We start from the raw sequence: 13,868 nt of genomic DNA on the forward strand, positions 1-13,868 counted from the left end.
TAAAAAAATAAGTATTATTTACCTCAAATCTGAAATCCACAATAGAAGCTAACCAGAAGCTAGCCAGAAGCTAGCCAGAAGCTAGCCAGAAGCTAACCAGAAGCTAACCAGAAGCTAGCCAGTTTACTGGCTAACGTTAGTATTCAGCTAACCACGGTTTGTGGTCATCAGCTATCCTTTAGCTCGAAAAGCTATCGCCAGTTTTGTACAACGCGACTCAGACCAGAACATACCGGACCTATTTTTCTCTCCATATCCCCRGATTTCAACCACAAGCTCTGGACATTTACACCTGGATCTCGCAGCTAGCTAGCTGCTATCCGTGTGACTATTGGCTTGCGTCGATCCCGGAGCAAACATCAATTATTCCAGAGCTAGCCAGCTGAAGAGTTCCATCAACCACTCCTGGGCTACAATCACCTATCCGGACCCGTTTTACTGCTGATGCGGAGCCCCACCGGGCCTTCACGACTGGACTACCGACGTTATCTGCCCGAGGGAGTTATCCAACTGGCCCCTCCATCGCGACGTTACCTRAACGCCCATCTGCGGCCCGCTAATCGTTAGCTGTCTTATCGGCAGCTATCTGAATAGGTCTATCGGACAATTTTTCTTGTGTCACTATAACTATATCTATTTTGCCAATTGGATTGATCCCCTCTACCACAAGGAACCCCACTAATCTACCGTCGGAAAYGCACGAGGTGGCTAAAAWCAGACYTMYRYYMKMTKSYWRCYKRYKRCYMRKSKMKCWGYYWGMWKYYYSRWKMSCCSWWMCMMCMWCMMWMCTCACTRSWCMCTKRWSMYYWMTSRWCWMWSSAYWMMKCWYSYYWMTSYYWAWWKKCMWTWTKMYTKGYYYWWTKSKSYTYWSKKKMSTGTTTATTGGCTTATTTCAWTGTAGAGCCTCTAGCCCTGCTCATTATACCTTATCCAACCTTTCAGTTCCACCACCCACACATGCRATGACATCACCTGGTTTCAATGATGTTTCTAGAGACAATATCTCTCTCATCATCACTCAATACCTAGGTTTACCTCCACTGTATTCACATCCTACCATACCTTTGTCTTACATTATACCTTGAAGCTATTTTATCGCCCCCAGAAACCTCCTTTTACTCTCTGTTCCGGACGTCCTAGACGACCAATTCTCATAGCTTTTAGCCGTACCCTTATCCTACTCCTCCTCTGTTCCTCTGGTGATGTAGAGGTGAATCCAGGCCSTGCAGTGCCTAGCTCCACTCCTATTCCCCAGGCGCTCTCTTTTGATGACATTAGAAGCCTCCTCCCTAAGTTTGTTTTATTCACTGCTTTAGCACACTCTGCCAACCTGGATGTTCTAGCCGTGTCTGAATCCTGGCTTAGGAAGACCACCAAAAATTCTGAAATCTCCATTCCTAACTACAACATTCTCAGACAAGATTGAACGGCCAAAGGGGGCGGTGTTGCAATCTACTGCAAAGATAGCCTGCAGAGTTCTGTCCTACTATCCAGGTCTGTACCCAAGCAATTTGAACTTCTACTTTTAAAAATCCACCTCTCTAAAAACAAGTCTCTCACCGTTGCCGCCTGCTATAGACCACCCTCTGCCCCAGCTGTGCTCTGGACACCATATGTGAACTGATTGCCCCCCATCTATCTTCAGAGTTCGTGCTGCTAGGCGACCTAAACTGGAACATGCTTTTAACACCCCAGCCATCCTACAATCTAAGCTTGATGCCCTCAATCTCACACAAATTTTCAATGAACCTACCAGGTACCACCCCAAAGCCATAAACACGGGCACCCTCATAGATGTCATCCTAACCAACTTGCCCTCTAAATACACCTCTGCGGTTTTCAACCAAGATCTCAGTGATCACTGCCTCATTGCCTGCATCCGTAATGGGTCAGCGGTCAAACGACCTCCACTCATCACTGTCAAACGCTCCCTGAAACACTTCAGCGAGCAGGCCTTTCTAATCGACCTGGCCGGGGTATCCTGGAAGGATATTGACCTCATCCCGTCAGTAGAGGATGCCTGTTTTTTTTTTTTAAATGCCTTCTTCACCATCTTAAATAAGCATGCCCCATTCAAGATTTTTAGAACCAGGAACAGATATAGCCCTTGGTTCTCTCCAGACATGACTGCCCTTAACCAACACAAAAACATCCTATGGCGTCCTGCATTAGCATCGAACAGCCCCTGTGATATGCAACTTTTCAGGGAAGCTAGAAACCAATATACACAGGCAGTTAGAAAAGCCAAGGCTAGCTTTTTCAAGCAGCAATTTGCTTCCTGCAACACAAACTCAAAAAAGTTCTGGGACACTGTAAAGTATATGGAGAATAAGAACACCTCCTCCCAACTGGCCACTGCACGGAGGACAGGAAACACTGTCACCACTGATAAATCCACTATAATTGAGAATTTCAATAAGCATTTTTCTACGGCTGGCCATGCTTTCCACCTGGCTACCCCTACCCCGGTCAACAGCACTGCACCCCCCACAGCAACTCGCCCAAGCCTTCCCCATTTCTCCTTCTCCTAAATCCAGTCAGCTGATGTTCTGAAAGAGCTGCAAAATCTGTACCCCTACAAATCACCCGGGCTAGACAATCTGGACCCTTTCTTTCTAAAATGATCTGCCGAAATTGTTGCAACCCCTATTACTAGCCTGTTCAACCTCTCTTTCGTGTCGTCTGAGATTCCCAAAGATTGGAAAGCAGCTGAGGTCATCCCCCTCTTCAAAGGGGGGGACACTCTTGACCCAAACTGCTACAGACCTATATYTATCCTACCCTGCCTTTCTAAGGTCTTCGAAAGCAAAGTCAACAAACAGATTACTGACCATTTCGAATCCCACCATACCTTCTCCGCTACGCAATCTGGTTTCAGAGCTGGTCATGGGTGCACCTCAGCCATGCTCAAGGTACTAAACGATATCCTAACCGCCATCGATAAGAGGCAATAATGTGCAGCCGTATTCATTGACCTGGCCAAGCYTTTCGACTCTGTCAATCACCACATTCTCATCGGCAGACTCGATAGCCTTAGTTTCTCAAATGATTGCCTCGCCTGGTTCACCAACTACTTCTCTGATAGAGTTCAGTGTGTCAAATCGGAGGGCCTGTTGTCCGGGCCTCTGGCAGTCTCTATGGGGGTGCCACAGGGTTCAATTCTTGGACCGACTCTCTTCTCTGTATACATCAATGATGTCGCTCTTGCTGCTGGTGAGTCTCTGATCCACCTCTACGCAGACGACACCATTCTGGATACTCTGGCCCTTCTTTGACACTGTGTAACAACCCTCCAGACGAGCTTCAATGCCATACAACTCTCTTCCGTGGCCTCCAATTGCTCTTAAATACAAGTAAAACTAAATGCATGCTCTTCAACCGATCGCTGCCTGCACCTGCCGGCCGTCCAACATCACTACTCTGGATGTTCTGACTTAGAATATGTGTACAACTACAAATACCTAGGTGTCTGGTTAGACTGTAAACTCTCCTTCCAGACTCACATTAAACATCTCCAATCCAAATTTAAATCTAGAATTGGCTTCCTATTTCGCAACAAAACATCCTTCACTCATGCTGCCAAACATACCCTTGTAAAACTGACCATCCTACTGATCCTCGACTTCGGCGATGTCATTTACAAAATAGCCTCCAACATCCTACTCAATAAATTGGATGCAGTCTATCACAGTGCCATCCGTTCTGTCACCAAAGCCCCATATACTACCCACCACTGCGACCTGTACGCTCTCGTTGGCTGGCCCTCGCTTCTACTTGTTGCCAAACCCACTGGCTCCAGGTCATCTACAAGACCCTGCTAGGTAAAGTCCCCCTTATCTCAGCTCGCTGGTCACCATAGCACACCCACCTGTAGCACGCCTCCAGCAGGTATATCTCTCTGGTCACCCCAAAACCAATTCTTCTTGGCCACCTCTCCTTCCAGTTCTCTGCTGCCAATGACTGGAATGAACTACAAAAATCTCTGAAACTGGAAACACTTATCTCCCTCAATAGCTTTAAGCACCAGCTGTCAGAGCAGCTCACAGATTACTGCACTGTACATAGCCATCTATAATTTAGTCCAAACAACTACCTCTCCCCCTACTGTATTTTATTATTTATTTAGCTCCTTTGCACCCCATTATTTCTATCTCTACTTTGCACATTCTTTCCACTGCAAAACTACCATTCCAGTGTTTTACTTGCTATATTTACTTGCTATTACTTTCGCCACCATGGATTTTTTTGCCTTTACCTCCCTTATCTCACCTCATTTGCTCACATTGTATATAGAATTATTTTCTACTGTATTATTGACTGTATGTTTGTTTTACTCCATGTGTAACTCTGTGTTGTTGTATGTGTCGAACTGCTTTGCTTTATCTTGGCCAGGTCGCAATTGTAAATGAGAACTTGTTCTCAACTTGCCTACCTGGTTAAATAAAGGTGAAATAAATAAAATAAATAAATGTACTTTTGTTACTTAAGTAYAATTGAAGTCGGAAGTTTACATACACTTAGGTTGGTGTCATTAAAACTCATTTGTCAACCACTCCACAAATTTCTTGTTAACAAACTATAGTTTTGGCAAGTCAGTTAGGACATCTAATTTGTGCATGACACAAGTAATTTCTCCAACAACTGTTTACAGACAGATTATTTCACTTCTAATTCACTGTATCACAATTCCAGTGGGTCAGAMGTTTACATGCACTWAGTTGACTGTGCCTTTAAACAGCTTAGAAAATTCCAGAAAATGATGTCATGGCTTTAGAAGCTTCTGATAGGCTAATTGACATCATTTCAGTCAATTGGAGGTGTAGCTGTSGATGTATTTCAAGGCCTACCTTCAAACTCAGTGCCTCTTTGCTTGACATTATGGGAAAATCAAAAGAAATCAGCCAAGAAAAAGAATTGTAGACTTCCACRCGTCTGGTTCATCCTTGTGAGCAATTTCCAAATGCCTKAAGGTACCACGTTCATCTGTTCAAACAATAGTATGCAAGTATAAACACCATGGGACCACGCAGCCATCATACCACTCAGGAAGGAGAAGTGTTCTGTCTCTTAGAGATGAATGTACTTTGTTGTACTTTGTTGTGAAAAGTGCAAATGTGCAACTGCACATGGGGACAAAGATCGTACTTTTTGGAGAAATGTCCTGGTCTGATGATACAAAAATAGAACTGTTTGGCCATAATGACCATCGTTATGTTTCGAGGAAAAAGGGGGAGGCTTGCATGCTAAAGAACACCATCCCAACCATGAAGCACGGGGTGGCAGCATCATTTTGTGGGGGTGCTTAGCTGCAGGAGGGACTGGTGCACTTCACAAAATAGATGGCATCAWTAGGAAAAAAAGTATGTGAATATATTGAAGCAACATCTCAAGRCATCAGTCAGGAAGTTAAATCTTGGTCTCAAATGGGTCTTCCAAATGGACAATGACCCCAAGCATACTTCCAAAGTTGTGGCAAAATGGCTTAAGGACAACAAAGTCAAGGTATTGGAGTGGCCATCACAAAGCCCTGACCTCAATCCTATAGAACATTTGTGGGCAGAACTGAAAAAGCGTGTGCGAGCAAGGATCCTACAAACCTGACTCCGTTTCACCAGCTCTTTTAGGAGGAATGGGCCAAAATTCACCCAACTTATTGTGGGAAGCTTGTGGAAGGCTACCCGAAATGTTTGACCCAAGTGAAACTATTTAAAGGCAATGCTACCAAATACTAATTGAGTGTATGTAAACTTCTGACCCACTGGGAATGTGWTGAAAGAAATAAAAGCTGAAATAAATAATTCTCTCTACTATTATTCTGACATTTCACATTCTTAAAATAAACTGGTGATCCTAACTCACCTAAGACAAGGAATTTTTACTAGAATTAAATGTCAGGAATTGTGAAAAACTGAGTTTAAATGTATTTGGTGAAGATGAGTGTAAACTTCCTACTTCAGCTTGATATTTTAAACAAAATACTTTTAGACTTTTACTCAAGTAGTAATTTACTGGGTGACTCACTTTTACTTGAGTCATTTTCCATAAAGGTATCTCTACTTTTACTCAAGTATGACAATTGGATACGTTTTCCACCACTGGTGGGAAGAACCTGAAGAGAAAGTCAAAGAGTATCTAAATGGAGATGGTTGTTATCCTCGATCAGCTGGCTCCACTCAGGCATATGAGTGAGCAAGTTGAGTGAGCATATGATTGAGCGTTTTGTGTTGTTCCCTGAGTTGACATTGTTTATACAGTATAGAAGGTCTGACGAATGAGGCAAGAAAGGCAAGAAGGACAGAAATCCCTTGATCTGACTTACTCCAGCAGCTTTCTCCAAGCTCATATTTGGAACCCTGCCTGCTGGACTCGGGCGTCTATCTCAAGTGCCTGAGTGGAAACACTCTTCAGGCCTCCTGGAAGGGAGACAGAAACTTTGAGCACTGGCAGTGAGGTAATTTACACAAGATTACTTATTTTCTGTGTAATTATCATACAGAACGCATCACAAAGCTAGTTTCCATGGACCCAGGTTTATTCGACAAAAGCAATGTCGCAAAAACAATCAATGCAACGTGTAATGAGCATGGAATTCAATAGAGTGCTCTTGACACAAAGCCTGTTTTTGCATGCACAGCGCCATTGAGGACTTTAGACCATTTTAAAGTAGTCAATTGGGCAGGACATCCTGAAGGATCTCAGCAGGAGAGGTCAGACACTGAATGTGCTCCTGAGTCCCGTGAAAACATTCCATAACTGCAGGTGGCAGTAAATCAACAACCTTGGCTTTGTTGCCTGTTCAGACAACAGACTTCAGGTGGTAGTATGCACCCTTTCAGTCTGTTTACTGACTGTCCATAGACTCGAAGTACAAGAACAATAAATCAAGTACTTTAAATTCAGATAGCCCTCAATGGCGCTGCCCATGCTGTCAAAGAAGCCATAATGGCAAAGATGTGCCCTCTATCCAACTCCATGGGCCTAAGATGTCTGAAGGTGAAWTGAGCAGAAACCCCAGCAAGGGTTTGTCTGAGAGGCCATCCTTGTTAAAAATTGAATGTAAGATGCCCATGTATATATCCGGCCATCGCCCTGCCCCACTTTCACTAAGCAACTATAGATCAGGTAGGCTGACCTACTAAACCCAACACCACCCTGCAGAGATACAATTGAAACGATGTGGGTGGTGGGAGGACCAGTGGAAGATGAAACACTCTGTTTCAAAGAGGATAAAGTTACTGATAGTCCCGCCTGTAAAACTTCAATCGGCTTGTGGTCTGTCTTAAAATGGAAAATGGGATTGGATGGCACTAATAAAACATCCTATCCTGTATAACACTCTGTGAGCTACTTTAGTGTCATTTAAGGCTACTGTCAGGAGTTGAGGATACACAGACACTGCTCTCTGTAAGCCTGAAGTTGTTACATTTTACTAGTAATTGTTCTGTGTCAAACTTGGTCTACACACTTTGAAAGCGTTGTACCTTTGGCTAGTGCAACTGTGTTCTAAGGGGTTGTAATAATATCTTCCCACTTGGCACAGACATAAATTCAACGTCTATTCGACATTGGTTCAATGTAATTTCATTGAAATTATGTGGTGAAAATAATAACCCACTGGGCAGACACTGGTTGAATCAAAATAGTTTCCATGGTGGAATGATCTCTTCAATCTGTCTGTTCTGCTAATGCAGTGGATTGTGATGCAGACCAAATCAAAACATGTCAACATCCTCTAATTAGCAATCAGAGTTGGCAAAATAGTTGACTTGCTTTGTCTAATTTACACAAGACCGGGCTTTGGTTGTGCTCCCTCGTTAGCATGGCATGTTAACATGTTTGGTCCACAATTGCTAGGAAACACCAGTGCCTGTCCAAATCATTCCCCTCCAGATGCATTTTCCCCTGTCATTTCAACCGCAATAATTAGGTGCCTTTCTATAGTATCTCTATCACTCTATTATCTGACAGCCTATCATATGGAGTCAAGGCTGTAATGGAACTCATTGTGTCAATGCTATGGCAACAGGCACCCAGGAGTAAAAGGTTCTGTTCAATCAAAGGTCTAATTGGCTGTCAGGGATTCCATTTGTCCCATAACATGTTGCATTGTAGAGCACTGACCTGTAACTGCAGGGAACAGGCTTGGAGTGAATGGTCATTTGGGACATACTCCTTTGATATGGTAAGAGTTAGTTACTGAATCCAGTTACTGAGTTACTTACTGAATCCAGTTACTGAGTTAGTTACTGAATCCAGTTACTGAGTTAGTTACTGAATCCAGTTACTGTCTAACACTTAGACAGACATGGATTCATAAAAATACACAACATAACACCCACTGCAGAATGAGGGTCATGGATTATTGGAAGGGAACATGTGATAGAATATGAAAACATAAAAGAAGGTAGGTAGTAGAGTCTGTAGCTACACTCTAAAAAATGAGAGGTTCAACAAGGGTTCTTCTAAGATCCTCAAAGTTCTTAGAAGAACCTCAGGGTTCTTGGCACTGAACGTTGSCCCCAAAAGGTTCTTTCAAGAACCCCATAGGAGTTGGGGTTCATTGAGGAACCTCCGTAGTTGATGGGGGTTCTTGCAGGAACCTAACTGCCCAACTGAAACATTTGGATTTGAAAGGACAGCAGGTGCAGGCACTTAACTGGAAAATGTAAGGTAAGGTTTGTTCCTTGTATGATCTAAATTCATATTGATTCACGATGATCCTATCAATCTTTTCAAATTTGTGCAAATCCTTCTAAAACAGAACATGAACACAATTCAATGGATATCAATCAACAGAGGTAAGAATATGTAGGCTATAAGAATATGTTGAAGGCTAGCTGTATTGGGTGCAGATGACTGAACTGCTCAGTTTTGTGTCTATGTCTGAAGGTAAACAGATGAGGAGGCATACAAAGGTATGTCAATTGGTATTGGTATGTTATGCACATCACATTTATCATCCTCCTCCCTTATCTCTTCAATGAATATCCCATAGGCCTCTACATTATGGACAATGTATGTGTATGAAAACYTTTTTTTTTYCACATTTAACATAAAAACCAAGGTATGAATAGTGTTATGCGTATGTTTTGTTAATTATCTGTATAATTACACATTTTTGGATTCACAGACTACACCTCTGATGAATATAACAGGAAACCTGTTCGATCATCATGCACTGCAAAAYAATTCTGGCTATGGAATTACATTAACATCAACACAACAGAGGATATACCCAGCATTGGATTTGGGGCTCTGCTGGGAGTTTACCTCATATTTGGATTTTGTCAAATTAAGCCCAAAGGGTTCTTCAAAGGGTTCTTTGAGGATCCGTTAAAAGTTTTTTTTTTTTAAAGAACCTTTTAAAGGGTTCTTCGAAGAACTTATAGGGGTTCCCCCACAGTTTCAATTTGAAGAACCCCTAAAGGATACTCCAGGAACCTTTTCTATTTTATAGTGTACTGTAAATGGTTGATGTATTATTACCATTCTTGTTACTATGTCCACACGTCCAAAGGCGTTTATCTCTGGGATCAACAGTAAAGGTTGTTTATATTATGCAAATGATGGTTATATTATGCATGATTTGCCCAAACTAGATGTGTCTAGGTGGAAATGGAGAAAACAACCTGAGATCTAATATTCACTCTCTATGTTTGTAGAAAGTAATGACTCATTGGTTCAGTAATATGAAATCCTAACTGTGGTTTGATAAGCAAAGATAAGAGACTAGCTATTTTGGCAATGACAATTTATCTATCCACCCATGTAGGTGAGCATTTTTTTAATGGGAACTGGTGAAAACAGGATTTCTCAGAAAATAAGTCAGAAAGTGATTATTCAGAAAGATTAAGAAGAGTTAGATGACTCAGCATGTTATCAATGGGTTATTCATCATTCTGACTGTAGTCTAGGCTAGCCAAAACCTCATTGCAAGACCTGCATGTTTCAACGCATTCACCTCTACTTCCCATAGGTAATGCTGCCAGTTTGACAATGAACTACTGAACAGGAATGTGCTGTATCTAAAATGAACACAGAGATTCAACCAGATGGAGAACTATAAGACAGTTAGAGTTAATCATTATATTGTCCACCTTCAGACCTGGTTATAATCTAGTGACCCGGGCCTGTGACCCAGATTGGGGAGCTTTGACGACCCTGAATCCACCAGGTCAGGTGTTCTTTGAAGTGAGAGAGCTTTGGTTTTACGTAACCTTTCCAGGACCACGGTTAACAGCACATCCTAGCTATGGCTGACTCAGCTATCTTGGCACAGGGAGTGGGCTCCCAGGGCCATGTGGGAATAGCCTGTTACATACCACTTCCGCCCAGGGCTGTCGAGAGCCTAACGAACCGCCCTCGGAGCAAAAGCCATCTTCAAAGGAAACACAGTGCCTCAGTTTCTGAGGCCGTGGGGAGTTGCCCAGCAGGACTTTGCTTTTCTCTTTCTCTCGTTAGTTTTTAGTAACAGATTGCATCTGTTGGGGTGAAGGTGACCTGAAAGTCACACGCACGCACATGCACACACAAACACATTTTACTATCCTTGTGGGGACCAAACAATGAACTCCCATTCAAAATCCAATTTTCCCTAACCCCTAACACTTAACCCTAACCTTACCTCAGACCCACACAGGCCTCTCCTGTACACCCTGTTCACCCATGACTGTGTGGCTACGCACGTCTCCAAATAAATCATAAAATTTGCCGAAGACACAACAGTGGTAGGCCTGATTACCAAAAACGACGAGACAGCCTACAGTGAGAGTCTCGACCACCCGGTACTCTACCTTGCACCTTAGAGACTTTTGCCCTATGTACATAGTCATTGAACACGTGTTATTTTAGTAATGTTACATAGTGTTTTAGCCACTTTATACACTACATGACCAAAAATATGTGGACACCTGCTCGTCAAACATCTCATTCCAAAATCATGGAATTAATATGGAGTTGGTCCCCCTTTGCTGCTACAACAGCCTTCAATCTTCTGAGAAGGCTTTCCACTAGATTTTGGAACATTGCTGTGGGGACTTACTTCCATTCAGGCACAAGAGGATTAGTGAGGTTGGGCACTGATGTTGGACAATTAGTCCTGGCTTGCAATCGGCGTTCCAATTCATTCCAAAGGTGTTCGATGAGGTTAAGATCAGGCCAGTCAAGTTCTTACACACCGATCTCGACAAACCATTTCTGTATGGACCTTGCTTTGTGCACGAGGGCATTGTCATGCTGAAACAGGAAAGGGCCTTTCCCAAACTGTTGCAACAAAGTTGGAAGCACAGAATTGTCTATAATGTMATTGTAWGCTGTAGCGTTAAGATTTCCCTTCACTGGAACTAAGGGGGCTAGCCCGAACCATGAAAAACAGCCCCAGACCATTATTCCTCCTACACCAAACTTTACATTTGGCAGTATGCATTCGGGCAGGTAGCGTTCACCTGGCATCCGCCAAACTCAGATTTGTCCATCGAATTTCCAGATGATGAAGAGTGATTCATCACTCTAGAGAATGCGCTTCCACTGCTCCAGAGTCCAATGGCGGCAAGCTTTACACCACTCCAACTGACGCTTGGCATYGCGGATGGTGATCTTAGGTTTCCATGCGGCTGCTCGGCCATGGAAACACATTTCATGAAGCTCCAGATGAACAGTTATTGTGCTGATGTTGGGGAGTGTTGGGAGTGGAGTGTTGCAACCGAGGACAGGTGATTTTTATGGCGTCAACCATTTACATTATGAGGGGTATCATTTTTCACTTTGTAATCCTTTCTCATTGGAGRGAAAAAGAGTGAAGACTTCAGGAATGAGAATGTTGTGTTCTTTACAGTGGGGCTTGCTTAGCTGCCTGTGGTTGTTCTGTGTGACACCACAGCAATAACAGATTTGGCCTCTAAAGCTTCAATAAACTAAAGAGAAACAATTAAACAAACAGAAAAGTCCATGGATAAACATGGGGTCAGACAGAAGGTAAGAAGTGAGAAACTAACTYTGTATAACAAAAATGTATTAATATCCAATATAATCCCATTTTAACTAACTCCAGCCATGCATATTGTCTTTCTAACATCTTACTGTAACATCCTCCCTACCTCTCTCATCAATAAGCCGTCGCTCTCTCTCCTCCCTTGCTAACATGTTGAAAGGTCTGTTAGGGCTCCTGTGTGACTCCTGTGGTCCGGTCGTGGACAGTTTATTAGCTTGATTGCCTTTGAAGATGTCAAACGAGTCTATGCTAACGATCAAAGGAGCACATGGTCTGTCTGGTCCTACCACGTACGGCCTCAGTTGAAAATTTGATCATCGCAACATGCTCTGAAAGCAGTAAGAGGAATAGATGATGAACCCATTCCACCCCAGAACCAGTAATACGTCTGCTGTGCTGTTTCTCAATAGACATGTCCTCAATGCTCAATATGACAGGCTTTTTCCAGTCATTAATGTAGAGAGGAAATCTAGAGGACAGAATCTAAACCAAATGAGCCAAGCTCAYTGTTGTACTGTTGTCTTAGGTCCTCATGCTTCCCCACCAACCATCCATCAATTTCAACTTTCTAAGGAGGGAATACATGTATTAGAACAGGCCTGACATGAACCATAACTATTCATATGAATTAATTACGCATTAAATTGACCAGCGTATTAAATTAGGTGTTTTGGATCAGAAATCTTAATTTCGTGCCACTTCATGGAGTCACTTACATCTGGGCTTCTGTTTTATACCTCATAAATGTAGAGGTTACATGGGTTTATCCYAAAACATACCAAATTACAATCAAAATAAAAACTTTATTTGAAACCGTATTCTTAAAAACTAAACTGTCGTACAGTAAGTTAGGTGTTGGACCAACAACTGCCAACCATGAAGCCAGCATGGTAAACCAAGACCAGTCAAAACCAATTGGGGATATACATTGTGATAATGATGCTATTGGCTATACAGTAACTATTTAACACAACAATGAATACAGAGTGCTTATCCTTTAAAACACTATCCAGGGAATCCGGAGAAGCAGCCTTTGCCCAGCGATGAAAGACAGGGCTTTGTTTCCTGAGATGACTGTCATCATTTGTCTGTGTGCCACAGTAGAGGTGAAAGCATTATACACAGCTAAGCTATTCATCCCATTAGTTTAGCTTGACGAATACTCCATTTAGTTTGGGACTGGCTGTATAACAATTAGCATGTTTCGGGTCAGCCTGTCTAATTGCACAATAACTAAATAAAAAACAAAAATATATCACTTTCATGATCCCTGAGTGCCAAAGACACAAATATCAAGAAATGTTTGACCATTTCGTTAAAGGGTTAGTTGTTAGTTGCTCCTGTCAAGCTAACTCTGTGTATTGTCACAATGGGGATTGAGACCTGGAGAATAGCAGAGAGTGGAATGTTTTGTGTTGGTCGTTTTCCAGAGTGAATTGAGACCCACTCTTGGTGCCATGTCAGGACAAGTCTGTTGTGTTAATGTGTGGGTTTCACACAAAGTGTGTGTGTCACAGGAGGCTGCTGAGGGGATAACGACTTGTAATAATAGCCGTAAAGCAGCAAATGGAATGGCATCAAACACCTGGAAACCATGTGTTTGATATCATTCCATTTATTCCGCTCCAGTCATTACCATGAGCCCGTCCTCCCCAATTAAGGTGCCACCAACCTCCTGTGGTGTGTGTGTGTGTGTGTGGGGGGGTAATGATGTGAAACCAATGATTTGGAACTCCAACTGAAAGGTTTAACAGGAAATGGCCACAGTCTTATTTTTTCTGGTCCTTACCCTTTGGCATCACCGTGGGTAAATTCAGAGCAGCCAACTCAAATATATTACCAAGAATCAGGAAAGACTATTTTATTATCGACATGAATG

Source organism: Salvelinus sp. IW2-2015, linkage group LG15 (genome assembly GCF_002910315.2).
Source record: "Salvelinus sp. IW2-2015 linkage group LG15, ASM291031v2, whole genome shotgun sequence".
In the NCBI taxonomy this organism is placed as follows: domain Eukaryota; kingdom Metazoa; phylum Chordata; class Actinopteri; order Salmoniformes; family Salmonidae; genus Salvelinus; species Salvelinus sp. IW2-2015.